Source organism: Cherax quadricarinatus, chromosome 87 (assembly GCF_038502225.1).
Source record: "Cherax quadricarinatus isolate ZL_2023a chromosome 87, ASM3850222v1, whole genome shotgun sequence".
In the NCBI taxonomy this organism is placed as follows: Eukaryota; Metazoa; Arthropoda; class Malacostraca; order Decapoda; family Parastacidae; genus Cherax; species Cherax quadricarinatus.
The window spans coordinates 1798799-1814510 of record NC_091378.1 but is presented as its reverse complement, the minus strand read 5'-3'; the positions used below and the strand labels follow the sequence as shown (position 1 = coordinate 1814510).

Sequence of the window (15712 nt, the reverse complement as noted above, 5' to 3'; positions counted from 1 at the left end):
GTCCCAGACGTAGTTGTGGTGTTTCCCACGACCATCTCTGCTATTATCCTCACTCGACTCGAAAGAAAGCGAGAGAAGAATGGAAAAATGAACTAGTGGGCGGTATATGACAACTGTGGGCGGGGATGTACTCTGGATAGCGAAAGTTGTTTGACTATTTTTTTAGTTGCCACGCCCATCACGACCATCCACCCCGCCCACCCGCCCACGCACCCACCACCCGCCGCCCCTGGCATGGGTCTTATCCGCTTCTGTATAAGTTAAATGTATTTGTAAGATATATGAACGTGAGTCCAGAATAAACCCATAATTATTATAATTTTTATTGTTAATATTATTATTATTATTATTATTATTATTATTATTATTATTATTATTATTATAAAAAGAAGAAAAAGAAGAGGAAGAAAGAGGTTGAAAAAGGTAAAATACGGAGGAAGGTTATAAAAAAGGAGAATAAATGGAAGAGAAGAAATAAGGGAGAGTTCTTCTCCATCCTGAAGGTCCTCTTAAGCAGTTACTACAGTGGTCAACCATCCCACTACAAACTGACCACCTTAATCATCCCACCACTTTCAAGTGGATAAATTAACAAATATGGCCAGGAGCTGTGACTCGACCCTTGCAACCTCAATTAATTGTCCTGGTTCAATCTGAGAAATGGCAATCAGTCTTTGATATATTTTTTGAATTGTTACGAGAGTTTTTCTACTCCCAGAGTCCGACCTTGGGCCAGGCTCATCTGGTGCTTGCCAGGTCAACCAGGCTGTTGCTGCTGGCGGCCCGCCGCGACACACCCACTTTAAGGAGTGGCTTGCAAGGAGAAGGAAGGACACTGATAGTTGAATTTAGGACTTCCGTGTCTGATAAAGGCGACGTAAATGATATATATATATATATATATATATATATATATATATATATATATATATATATATATATATATATATATATATATGTATATATATATATATATATATATATATATATATATATATATATATATATATATATATATATATATATATATATATATATATATATATATACTAAGCAGTGTGTAAATCTTAATGCAGTGTGTATATCTTACTATATATACACTGAACAGTGTGTATATCTTACTATATATAAACTGAAGAGTGTATATCTTACTATATACACACCGAGAGGCGCATATATATTCCATTGTATATACAAAAGTGCGTATCACTCAGTTTATATACACCGAGAGATGTATATAGCTTAGTACACATGCACATAGAGATGTATATATCTCTGTGTATATACACCAAGAGGTATGTACCCCAGTTTATATATTCCGAATAGTACATATTATCAGGGTATATACATCGAGGTGTGCATATATGCATCGACAGTTTATCTTAATACAAATTTTGAGCATTCAAATGTTCATGAGAGAGGCGGGCATCGGAACCTGCTTAAATATGTTAAGTTTGAAGCCTATCGTCTACACTATTACCCAGGATAACATCCAGAGTTAGTTGCAGTCCACAGATTATATTCAATAAATACGCAAATGTCTATTAGTTTATTATGGTATTATTATTGTTATATATAAAAATACAGTTTTTTTATTGTTAGTATATTTTCATAAAAAATAATAATAAAATAATAACAATAATATAATAATAATAATAATAATAATAATAATAATAATAATAATAATAATAATAATAATAATAATTCTCTACAATAATTAATAAAAGTGTTAGTGTGATGAATGGCCCTAAGATGTAATCACTTAATTATAATAAGTATTGATATAAACATTTGTGGTAAGAATTTAATCTGAATAAATTTGTTTGTCAGGGAAAAATCTGCGTACCAAAGGTGGAGTGCCCAGGGAGGCTGGCGGCCGCACGATGAATTAAGGTTTAGACGCTTTGGTATAAGCTTTTCTAGTTATATTTTAGGATGAAATGAAAGGTTATCTGCAGAAGAATATATTTATTATTGTACGTATTTTTTCAATTGTCTTTCACGTGTGAAAGAGTTATTGACACTGGCTTATCCTCAAGGGAGGTACTCTTCATTGGTTATGGCTCTTGATCCAGAGAACTGGAGCTGCCATATATGCTCTTGGGTCATATTCTCCAGCAGGTGCACGACCCCTACGGATTTAGCGTTTCCCCGTATATATAATAATATTGAGAGGCTAACATCGTACGTTCAAATAAAAGACTGCGCTCCCGGCAGGAAAGTTAGTGTGTCTTGTGCAGTGGAGGAGGTGAGTTGTTGCACTCCGCAGCCAGTGTTTCAATACTCTCATGTCTGTTTTTTTTTTTTTTTTTACACATTAATGACTTAGTAGAAAATAATACACCGGTGTTTTTTTTTAATTGTTAGTCGGAACGCTGATTTGAAGTGCGTCATTATTCAGATAAAGATGACCCAACCAATAAACCCAAAATAGTCAAATTTTAGGTGTAATTTGTTGTGCCAATTATAATAACTCAACATAATTAACAAGTTGGGATTATCTGACTTAATTTATAAAAAAAGGTAAGTTTATATTCTCCAATTTTGACAATGTAAACTATATTATTATAGTATATTATTATTATTATTATTATTATTATTATTATTATTATTTTAGTATTATAGTTATGGAGAAGCGGTAAATCCACAGGGGGTCATACAGATCCTTTGAAATGGAAGAGAATCAGGTTTGATCCGAGGAAATGGAGGGTAGCTCCGTTTCCTTGGCTCAAGAGCCCCCCACCGGCATCAAGGGTATTAACGAGATAAATTAAAAAATAATTATTTTTAACCCCTGGCAATTATACTAATGTGTTTGTTAATTATGCAAATTAGCTGAAAAAGTAAAATTAGCTAGAAAAAATAAAATTAGTAAATTAAAATTAGTTAGAAAACCAAAATTTGTTAGAAAATTAAAATTAGCTAGAAAATTAAAATTACCTTGATAAATAATATTAACAAGAAAATGAGCCATGGATTTGGTTAGTGGGGTTTAAAGTCTATCTACTACATTATGATTAAGGCTGAGACACACGCCTCTCAGGGTGTATACACAGACACGCCTCTCAGGGTGTATACACTGAGACACGCCTCTCAGGGTGTATACACTTGAGACACGCCTCTCAGGGTGTATATACTGAGACACACGCCTCTCGGGGTGTATATACTGAGACACACCTCTCAGGGTGTATACACTGAGACACGCCTCAGGGTGTATACACTGAGACACACGCCTCTCAGGGTGTATATACTGAGACACACGCCTCTCAGGGTGTATATACTGAGACACGCCTCTCAGGGTGTATATACTGAGACGCCTCAGTGTGTATACACTGAGACACGCCTCAGGGTGTATACACAGACACACGCCTCTCAGGGTGTATATACTGAGACACACGCCTCTCAGGGTGTATATACTGAGACACGCCTCTCAGGGTGTATATACTGAGACACGCCTCTCAGTGTGTATACACTGAGACACACGCCTCAGTGTGTATACACTGAGACACACGCCTCTCTGTGTATACACTGAGACACACCTCTCTGTGTAGACTGAGACACACCTCTCAGGGTGTATACACTGAGACACGCCTCTCAGGGTGTATACACTGAGACACGCCTCTCAGGGTGTATACACTGAGACACGCCTCTCAGGGTGTATACACTGAGACACACCTCTCAGGGTGTATACACTGAGACACGCCTCTCAGGGTGTATACAGAGACACGCCTCTCAGGGTGTATACACTGAGACACCTCTCAGGGTGTATACACTGAGACACGCCTCTCAGGGTGTGTATCCTGTGATGGATTTGCTAGGCTGCTCCTGTATAGTGGAAGATAATATTGTATTTTTAAATTAGTTTGCATGTTTAATGTGTTCTTAATGAGGCCACTGATGAATGACATGTGATAATTACAGACACATTTAAGACATTTTAATTACCCTTTAATGGCGTTGTTTTAGTAAAGTTACCCTTTAAGGGAGCTTATTTTATTAGTTACCCATTAAGCTGGCTAGTTTTTATTACAGTTAACCTTTAAGTGAAGTTGTTACACCTTTAAGAGATCTTATTTTATTTGAGTTACCCCATAACGGCTTATTTTGAGTTACTCTTTAAGGGGTGCCATGAGGCTGGTGACGATCTCTTGATCCAAGGAATTGGGATACTCTTCCCTGTCTCGGATCAAACCTGACTTGCATAGCCCTTGCGAGTTTAGTGCTTTCCATTGAATATAATAATGAAGGATGTTGCTGTCAAGTTGCTGCAGCTGCCAAGTTCATTGATGTTGCTGTTAAGTTCATTGGCAGTCTCAGGTTGAGTGAAGCTGTCAGGTTGAATGTCGGTCAACTTAAATGGCACTATTAAGTTGAATGATAATACCAGGTAGAACTACACGATGCCAGGTTGAATAACACACTGCCAGGTTCAGTGACACACTGGTAAGTTGGATGACACACAGCTATGTTGAATAATACCCTGCCAAGTTGGATGACACTGCTGAGTTTAATGGCATACTGCCAAGTTGGATGACACACTTGTAAGTTAAATGACACTCTGCCAAGTTGGATCACACATTGCTGAATTTAATGGGACACTGCCAAGTTGGATGACACACTTGTAAGTTAAATGACACTCTGCCAAGTTGGATCACACATTGCTGAATTTAATGGGACACTGCCAAGTTGGATGACACACTGCTAAGTTGAATGACACATTGCCAAGTTGACTGACACAGTCAGGCTGATCATCAGTACGTATTTAGATTTACAAATCTTGAAAGAGACCAGATTAGGCATTTATTTATCAATCAAGCAGGGTTTAATGCTCCCAGGTTCACGAGTAAGGATTTTGAATGCTTCATTGTGTAAGTTTTTGTCGACACCTATTACGTAACATATTCAACGCTTCGACTACTTCGTTACTCCTTTTGTTAATAGATTTCAATCTTGTTTTTGAATTAAGAAATTGTTATAAATGTGGTATTTAGAAGGGAATCAGCAAGAACTCAAGTTGTATATAAGGACACGTGACTAAGAACACTGACTAATGACGATGACTAGGACGCATGACTAAGGCCATGTGACTAATGACCGTGATTAAGGCCACGTGACTAATGACCGTGATTAAGGCCACGTAACTAATGACCGTGATTAAGAACGCGTGGCTAAGGCCACGTGACTAATGACCATGATTAAGGACGCATGACGACAGCCACGTGACTAATGACCATGACTAAGGACGCGTGACTAAGAACTTGTGAAATATTTAATTCAATGGATAATAGGCGCTGTGTTTTTACGCTTCCATAACTTGATATAATTATGCTCAAAGTTGCTTCATCAAGTTGGTTAATGGGGTTTAGACTACTATACTAGTCACTAAGACTGCATTGTAACCTGTTTACCACCAGCCAAGGAGATCCGAGCAATACATTAGTTGGCCTACCAGGAAGCCGGCTAACCTCTCGACGCTCTAGACCAGTACACTATGGGGAAAGAAACGTTAGGTGTCTAGTGAGAACGTGCATACCCTAACGCCTGGCTCATTCGGGGAGTGGTAAGCTCAGACTAATTTCATTCTCCTCCCGTTCCGGTACCAGTCTCACGAGCAGTACATAAATCAGCCACGGAAACAAGTGATATAAAAGCATGTCTAGTGTTCTCACTAGAGCCCTAGCGTCTTTTGCTTGGTGGTGTAGTAGCCTAGAGCGTGGAGGGTTTAGCTGGCTTCCTGGGAGGCTGCCTAATGTCTCGGCCGGTTGTAGTATTCTTTTCTTTAAAGCAGCTTATTTCCACGGTTGCATTGATATATATATATATATATATATATATATATATATATATATATATATATATATATATATATATATATATATATATATATATATATATATATATATTTTTTTTTTTTTTTTTCAACAAGTTGGTCGTCTCCACCGAGGCAGGGTGACCCAAAAATGAAAGAAAATCCCCAAAAAGAAAATACTTTCATCATCATTCAACACTTTCACCACACTCACACATTATCACTGCTTTTGCAGAGGTGCTCAGAATACAACAGTTTAGAAGCATATACGTATAAAGATACACAACATATCCCTCCAAACTGCCAATATCCCAAACCCCTCCTTTAAAGTGCAGGCATTGTACTTCCCATTTCCAGGACTCAAGTCCGACTATAAGAAAATAACCGGTGTCCTCGAATCCCTTCACTAAATATTACCCTGCTCACACTCCAACAGATCGTCAGGTCCCAAGTATCATTCGTCTCCATTCACTCCTATCTAACACGCTCATGCACGCTTGCTGGAAGTCCAAGCCGCTCGCCCACAAAACCTCCTTTACCCCCTCTTTCCAACCCTTTCGAAGACGACCCCTACCCCTCTTTCCTTCCCCTATAGATTTATATGCTTTCCATGTCATTCTACTTTGATCCATTCTCTCTAAATGACCAAACCACCTCAACAACCCCTCTTCTGCCCTCTGACTAATGCTTTTATTAACTCCACACCTTCTCCTAATTTCCACACTCCGAATTTATCTGCATAATATTTACACCACACATTGCCCTTAGACAGGACATCTCCACTGCCTCCAACCGTCTCCTCGCTGCTGCATTTACCACCCAAGCTTCACATCCATATAAGAGTGTTGGTACTACTATACTTTCATACATTCCCTTCTTTGCCTCCATAGATAACGTTTTTTGACTCCACATATACCTCAACGCACCACTCACCTTTTTTTCCTCATCAATTCTATGATTAACCTCATCCTTCATAAATCCATCCGCCGACACGTCAACTCCCAAGTATCTGAAAACATTCACTTCTTCCATACTCCTCCTCCCCAATTTGATATCCATTTTTTCTTTATCTAAATCATTTGATACCCTCATCACCTTACTCTTTTCTATGTTCACTTTCAACTTTCTACCTTTACACACATTCTCAAACTCATCCACTAACCTTTGCAATTTTTCTTTAGAATCTCCCATAAGCACAGTATCATCAGCAAAAAGTAACTGTGTCAATTCCCATTTTGAATTTGATTCCCCATAATTTAATCCCACCCCTCTCCCGAACACCCTAGCATTTACTTCTTTTACAACCCCATCTATAAATATATTAAACAACCATGGTGACATTACACATCCCTGTCTAAGACCTACTTTTACCGGGAAGTATTTTCCCTCTCTTCTACACACCCTAACCTGAGCCTCACTATCCTCATAAAAGCTCTTTACAGCATTTAGTAACTTACCACCTATTCCATAAACTTGCAACATCTGCCACATTGCTCCTCTATCCACTCTATCATATGCCTTTTCTAAATCCATAAATGAAATAAAAACTTCCCTACCTTTATCTAAATACTGTTCACATATATGCTTCAATGTAAACACTTGATCTACACATCCCCTACCCACTCTGAAGCCTCCTTGCTCATCCGCAATTCTACATTGTCTTACCTCTAATTCTTTCAATTATAACTCTACCGTATACTTTTCCTGGTGTACTCAGTAAACTTATTCCTCTATAATTTTTACAATCTCTTTTGTCCCCTTTCCCTTTATATAAAGGGACTATACATGCTCTCCGCCAATCCCTAGGTACCTTCCCCACTTTCATACATTTATTAAACAAAAGTACCAACCACTCCAACACTATATCCCCCCCTGCTTTTAACATTTCTGTCATGATCCCATCAGTTCCAGCTGCTTTACCCCCTTTCATTCTACGTAATGCCTCACGTACCTCCACCACACTTACATTCTGCTCTTCTTCACTCCTAAAAGATGGTATACCTCCCTGGCCAGTGCATATATATATATATATATATATATATATATATATATATATATATATATATATATATATATATATATATATATATATATATATATATATATATATATATATATATTATATATATATTATATATATAAACATATATGTATATAAAATTGCAGCAACTACAGTTCCGCCAGCTTACCAGTGGTGGTCGATGTCCAGGTCTGCATCCAACATCTTTTATATATGAATGTTAAAGGTCACATAAAATAGGTAATATTATTTAATTAGCATGAATTTCGCTTCAGTAATTTCCAAGTTGATTAATTTAAATTTTGCAGGGAGTGACATACGAGAGTATGTGTAGAATAAACCCAGTGAAAAGCCGGGGTGCAAAAACCACTTACTGTAGTGCTAGATACGGGATGATAATGTGAATATCAGCAGTGAAAAGCAGGGGGTGTTGTAATCACTTAATGGAGTCAGAGATAGGAGATGAAGATTTTAATCAAGTCTGTAAAAAAAAGGGTTCCATAAGCAGCATAAAGAATACTGTGCCAATATCCGTGGTTTCGGACTTCATCAACCTTCTACCAATGAATATAAAAATGTCAAAACAAACGTAGGCTTCAGGTTGTACATGTATCACTCTGCAATAGTATCACATCAGTCTGGTTGTGATATCTACGTAGCCTACATGCAAACTTGGACCTCAAATACCTTGATGACCAGGCAGTTAACATGATTTTGGCCTCAGGTCAGGACGCGAAGGTAGAGCTCTTGGAACCTGTCTCAGGTGTTCTCCGAATTGAAATTTGGTTTCAGTTTTAGCCCTATATCAGTATATACACACACACAGAGCTGAGGGGAATGTCCTACGAAGGAAGGTTAAGGGAAATCGGCCTGACGACACTGGAGGACACGATGGTTAGGGAAGACATGATAACGACATACAAAATATTGCGAGGAATAGATAAGGTGGACAGAGACAGGCTGTTCCAGAGAGGGGACACAGAAACAAGGGGTCACAATTGGAAGCTGAGGACTCAGATGAGTCAAAAGGGATGTTAGGAAGTATTTCTTCAGTCATAGAGTTGTCAGAAAGTGGAATAGTCTGGCAAGTGATGTGGAGGCAGGAACCATGTATAGTTTTAAGACGAGGTATGATGAAGGTCATGGAGCAGGGATAGAAAGGACCCAGTAGCGACCAATGAAGAGGCGGGGCCAGGAGCTGAGTCTCGACCCCTGCAACAACAATTAGGTGAGTACACACACAAAGTTTATAGGTCTCCCCCTCGATTATAGAAGGGTAAGGTGATTTTATAAATGTATAATATATGATTTTTATAACAGCTAAGCACTTATATATTGTACTGGTACATAAACAGTGAAATGTACTGTGGCAAGAGATTATTAGGCTGCCTTTTTGCTGACAAATAATTTGTGTTGTATCGTGAAGTAACATGACTGTTAAATTTGTATCCCACAGAATAGACAGGGCAGCTTATCTTAGGAAATAATGCATGTTCCTGGCCTCCATGCTGGGGTTCGTACGTTGGACTACGTGAAGGTAGCAGCAACAGCCTGATTGATCATGCCTTGATCCACCGGGAGGTCTGGTGAAGGACTGGCCCGCGGGGGCGTTGATCCCCGGAACACTCTCCAGATCCCAGTTCCCTACTGCTGTCGTTCCTTGTAAATTTGCAAGTAAAACAAAATACAGACTGATCAAACCGTTAAGTGTAAATTTTATGGACAACCGTTACACGGCTAACATGTTATGGAAGAGTAGACGTGGTTGACATGCGTTATAAGGGGTAGGTATTACACGTCTCTTTATTACCAGGCAGGTGTTGCCAATTAACCGCGTGTGACAGGTGTGGCGCAGAGTACCTCTCACCTTTTCCACCTCATTTAACGATGCAGTGAAGGTGCCTTGATTCTGTTGATTGGTTCTTGGTTCACGGAATGGGATCTCCCATGAGTCCCATCTACTTTTGATCAAATGTGATTAACTCATTCTACAGCTGCATAGCTCCTGGATTCTATATCCATCACTGGGTTAGTAGCTGTTACATAGATATCCAGGACTAGGTGACTAGTGAATATATGCAGATATCCAGGACTAGATTACTAGTGAATATACACAGGTATCTAGTTAAGCACGACGGAGAGAGCATTGGGTTAATAAATATTTAAGCACGACAATGTCTCCCTCGTTGCAAGATTTCTCACTTCAGGAGGGACTGAAATGTCAGTCATCGTAACGTTTCTCTCCTGTGTGCGGGATTTTCATGAATTGTTCCAGCCACGGTATTAGGAAATTTTATTCTTTTTCTTCAGTAAATGTCTTAAGATTTCTAGTTTTTCCCACTTGTTATAAATTATATTACATTTTCATTTACTGGAAATACAGGTTAATTTAACTTACGTTAGGCTAACCCAGTGATTCCCCAACTTTTTTTTTCTGTCGTTGTTGGAGACCCTGAACGCAGTCTTGTCCTGGCCTGACGACCCTAAACGTTGGTAGCTATGGCCAGTGTTAATGATTAATTAAGCGTATATAGATGCTAAATTATCCACAACTATCCCACTTCAGTTACTATTTCGGTACTGAACAAAAAGGCACAGTACCGTGACTGGAACAATACACAAAGGAGAGAGAAGCTTACGACGACGTTTCAGTCCGACTTGGACCATTTACCAGTGACTAAATATTCAAGTCTGACCGAAACGTCGTCATAAGCTTCTCTCTCTTCTATGTGCGAATTATTTATGTATTACATTTCAATAATCCTTCATATTGGATCAGAGGTAATCCCTTATATCACTATTTTTTTTAAACCTTCCCGCGACCCACAGGATCACCCTTGCAACCATGGGTTTGATAACCACAGGTCAACATGTGGTAGGCCGAAGTTTACAGTACTCCTATTTTTTGTCTCAGTGTGGGTTTGTTTGTGCTGTTTCAATACACGTTAAGGAACGGAACATTTGGAGTTGCAGTTTTGATTTGTGTTTAACAAGTTAAAGCGAGGATGAGGATACCGGGGGAGGGGATAAGTCTTGATTTACACGCGAAATAGGGTAAGAAATGCTAAATGATGGGGAAGATGTCCGATGCTAAGAACACCATCCTCATCCCTATTAAGGGATGGGGATGATGGAAAGCGGTAGGATGCCAGCTGCAGGATGTTGCACAAAGGGAAGGGAGAGCAACTGTACCTCTGACATACAGCTCACACCAGATGTCTTCAACACGATTATGCGATTACTGCAGGGGCCAGTCAACCCATACTGGGATCATCTTTTGGGAAATGGGAAGGAGACATGAAGTGTGAAACTGAAGCTTGTTAAACTTTTTGCACTTTGACAGGATTGTTCGCATTTTCTTTCAGTCTCGTGATCATGCAGGATGATAGATAAATCTTACAAGCTTCTCCTTATATCCAGTATGCAATTTACTCAGCAGTTCTTATTTCTGTAACATTTCCTTTCCAGCTGTTTTAGCTACTGGGTTAAGCCCTGGTACTATCTCTTCCTTTTATAACCTTCCTCTCACCATCTATTCTTCCCCTATCCCCACTTTCCCGCTCACCCCACAAGAGTCTTACCTAAACTCTGTAGTCTAGCTCCGAGAAACTATTTTTAGGTAGTACTAATAGTAATAATGATAAAATTTCCGAAAAAAAATGTTAGGTGAATGGACACAGATGCAACTAATGTGACATTTGTCTTCATTTACCTAACATATCTTCAGGTAAGATAAGATAAGATTTCGTTCGGATTTTTAACCCCGGAGGGTTAGCCACCCAGGATAACCCAAGAAAGTCAGTGCGTCATCGAGGACTGTCTAACTTATTTCCATTGGGGTCCTTAATCTTGTCCCCCAGGATGCGACCCACACCAGTCGACTAACACCCAGGTACCTATTTGCTGCTAGGTGAACAGGACAACAGGTGTAAGGAAACGTGTCGAAATGTTTCCACCCGCCGGGAATCGAACCCGGGCCCTCCGTGTGTGAAGCGGGAGCTTTAGCCACCAGGCCACCGGGCCACCCATAGGTATAAGCCTTGGTAATAGATTCCGACAAATTGGTTTAGAAAGACAGTGAGCAAACACTAGACATATTTATTATAAAACGTTTCGGTCTTGGGACCTAGTATTTACTCACGTGTATTTCTAAACCAGCCTATAAGTAACCATGGACTGCCTTTGGACGTGAAGAATTATTTCTCTGCAGATTGACACGTTAGCCTTGTGCTTGTTATGCTCTGACACTTACCATGTATCTGACCCTTATCAGCTAATGTGTTAGATATTCAAGTATGTGGTTTTTCTGCCTCTTTGTAGTGAAGTCATAGAATTAAAAGCTTTTTGTTGCTTATATCAGTGACGTGTGGATGTGTCATCATATAGGAAAACATATATATGTCCTTCTCATGGTATTGTAGTGTAGATTTACTACTGCAAATGTAGTCCAGGGAATTACATGCCAGCTTAATGGTGATCAGGGCCCTTGATGCTGGTGATAGGCTCGTGAATTATGAAATAGGTACCACGCTGACTAGCCTTCGAATCAAACCTGATTACCTCCCATGGTAATCCCCTGGCCCCTAATACCAGGTTTAGCGCTTCTCCATCGGCATAATAATAATAATAATAATAATAATAATAATAAGAAGAAGAAGAAGAAGAAGAAGAAGAAGAAGAAGAGGAGGAATGGCGATACGAGGAGACGAACAGTTGCATATTTATTATTTCAAAAATTACCTTATTTCTCTCCCTCTCATTGTTTTCTTTACACGGGGTTTTATAACAAGGTTAGGTTTAAGGTTGCTAACTTTATTTACAAGTTAAAAGCTGTTACCTACATCAGCCCATTTCTCTCTGTCTCTTCACTCATAACCTTGGTCGCTACTCAGTCCTCCTCCCCATTTTTGCCATTCATATCATCTAACAAAAATAAAAGTAGCCTCAAACTGATATTTTAAGAACTGCAAAAATTTATTCTCTGGACGATACTGAGTAATGAATATCAGACAGTATATATATATTTGGTTGGGGGTGGGGGACACAGAAATGTATTCTCTGGGCAATACTGAGTAATGAATATCACGTTATACGATATTGATTTTTTGGGGGGAGGGAGGGGAGATGTGAGAATATGGAAAGGTCAGTAGGAGTTAGGGGAGCCAGGAAAGTTGTACCCGGAGGAAGGTGGAATGTTGGGAGACAAGTAAGGTAGGAAAGATTCTGAAAATAGCTCATAAAATAGCCTGCGGGACTTGGTAGTGGCGATATCCGATAATGACCAGCGGTTTGAAGTACAATGGAGAGGCGGCGACCACCACGTGTTGGAACGTCACAAACTTTTTCGGCTCCTGTACTAACCCGTCCTCTGAATCGTTAGTTCTTCAGTGCGCTTACGTTCCTCCATTTCTGAACGATCTATGCCGTTGCACATTCCCAGGTACCTCTCTTTGACGGGTTGAGGTGCATACGTGCGACTAGCACCAACAGCCTGGTTGTTAAGACCATCCACCAGGAAGCCTTCTCTGGGACCAGGCCGCGGGGGCGTTGACCCTCGGAACAAACTCTAGGTGTACCAAGTCATTCAGGCAAAACGTACAGTGACTGGACACAACTACATTTGAAATCTTGACTCACCTTTAGAGTACTCCAGCAGGCCTATTGGCCCATGTTAGGCAGTGTACAACGCTTAGGTATCTTTATTGTGGAAACTTTTCGCTACACAGTGGCTTCGTCAGTCCAATACAAAGAAGAACGGTGAAGATTAAGAGGGTTTGAGGTAGTCAGTCCCTCAGCCTGGGGTTGATGTAATTAGTCCATCAGCTTGTCTGTTCTCTGAACCATTTATCTACATGCGAGGCAGATTTAATTCATCCACACTACTTGGAAGATTGTTCCGCGCATCTATAAATGTTGCTAAACCGTAATTGCCTGTATCTTATCTTATCGTTTCGAAGTCTAAATTTACCCAACCTGAATCCACTGCTGCGAGTCCTGCCTTGGTTGGACATTTTCAGCACGTTGTTTATATCTTCTTTATTTATTCCAGTTTTCCATTGACACTTCAGTCATATCCCCTCCCCCTTTAATTCTAAGCCTTTCCTGAGAGTGGTAATTCAGCGCCTTAAGCCTATAACATGAACCTCTCTGTTAACATAGGCATTTTTCTTCCGATTAGTCTCGATTGTTTCAGCAATATATATTCAGTGGTTGATTGACAGAACGTCGACAAGTAGGGTAATGGACACTTATAGCAAAACAAAGTTTAGACGTTTCTCACGACTCATGAAATCGTAATAACACGATTCTAAGCACATCACAGAATGTGTGGGACTCGAACCGATGGCAAACTAGTTCTGAAACTCGCAGGACTCCTCCAACCCGTTCCAACGTTTCGCTCAAAGCTCACCTTTCAGCGAAACGTCTTATAAAAGCTTGTTATGCTTTAAATATCATTGCAATGCCCAACTATATTCCAATTTGTCTTTGTTTTTTACGTTTCCTTGGTAATACAATTGCAGAATATGTTAATGGTATGAAAACAGAATGCTCGTCATGGCATCTTATTCATGAATTAATATAGTCCCTGGTTGGTGAAATATTCATAAATAAAAGGTTATAGCCCGTATATTGTATCTTATTTACAAACTTTTCCTTGTGGTAGGAATTTGCTTATCCCTTATTTCTCTGCTCTCCAACATTCATTTTCTCATCCCAGTTAAGAATGCTTTATTTGTGAATACAGGTGAGCTCAATACAGGTGAGCTCATACCATTATCTTATTCTATCACACATTCACTACATCATCTGGTCCTACTATCATATTAATCCAGCGCACACATGGTACATGCTTCCTCAACGTATAATAAACCAAGTAACATGTTTTTACATCTAGAGACTCATTACTGCAGTATCATTTGCATGTACCAACATCCCCATCCATATGAGTGTCTTTCCAGAATAATGTCTTTGTCTTTAATACGCCCCATGACCCGCCTTGGTGCTCCAGTCGAATACAATGCATGACAGTAACCCGAACCCACCAGCCACTCTTTCCTGGACCCCTCTCCTTCAGTGGTCAACTGCTTACTCACTCCTCCCACTTTACTTAACAAAATTGGATAAATTGGCAATATGCTGTTACTTATGCTATATGATAGTTGCAGAGTGGGAACAAAAGCTATGTTTCCCTGTCATATTCCATATTCCACAGGATAAGTTACTTAAGTATATAGAATAGAAATGTGTTAGCCTGAGCTGGGAGAGTTTATTAGTGTCAGCCTGAGCCTCCCGGGAGACTTCAAGTAGTATTCTATATACGATTTAGAAAACCAAGTTGATGAACGAGACACCTGTGCAACACTTGGGTTTCTGTATTGTGGAAACATTACGCTAGTCAGTGGCTTCATCAATCCAGTACAGAGAGGAACGGTGCAAGATGAGGAGTTTGAGGTAATCAGTCCCTCAGCCTGGATGCGTTTCGTCCATCAATCTTGATAAAAGTACAAGTTTTGGTTTGGTAAGGTTTGTCAGGAAACAGGACAAGTGTTTCCTGACGCGGGTATTAGTCATATGATGATCCGCCGATGGAGCTTTTGGTCATCTGACCAAGGTTTTCCACTGGCTTACCGGTCCACCCCTTTAAAAATTATGGTTATGATTATAACCATTTCATATTTTGTGTACACAACATAAGTGCGGAGTAGGGGATTATATACAGGAGACAGGTAAGGTGAAGCAGTTGTAGGCGGCATCACCAGTGGACAAATCCACTGGTGGAAGTAGACCGGGCATACCTATAGGTTATGAAGGCGTTGGAGAATTCCCTGTGTCAAGATTCCTGGATGTTGATGTGTCAAACAGATATTACAATATAAATAGTT

At 39.6% G+C, this 15712-nt stretch overlaps 1 protein-coding gene across 1 annotated transcript in view; it reads left to right on the top strand.

Moving 5' to 3' along the window:
• The first annotated feature begins 2242 nt into the window (after positions 1 to 2242).
• LOC128703789 (uncharacterized) overlaps positions 2243 to 15712 on the top strand; it is a 662970-nt gene continuing 649500 nt past the window's right edge. Inside the window, exon 1 of the mRNA XM_070103721.1 lies at positions 2243 to 2523. The gene's annotated coding sequence lies outside the window, so the exon portion shown is untranslated. The remainder of the gene's footprint in view (positions 2524 to 15712) is intronic.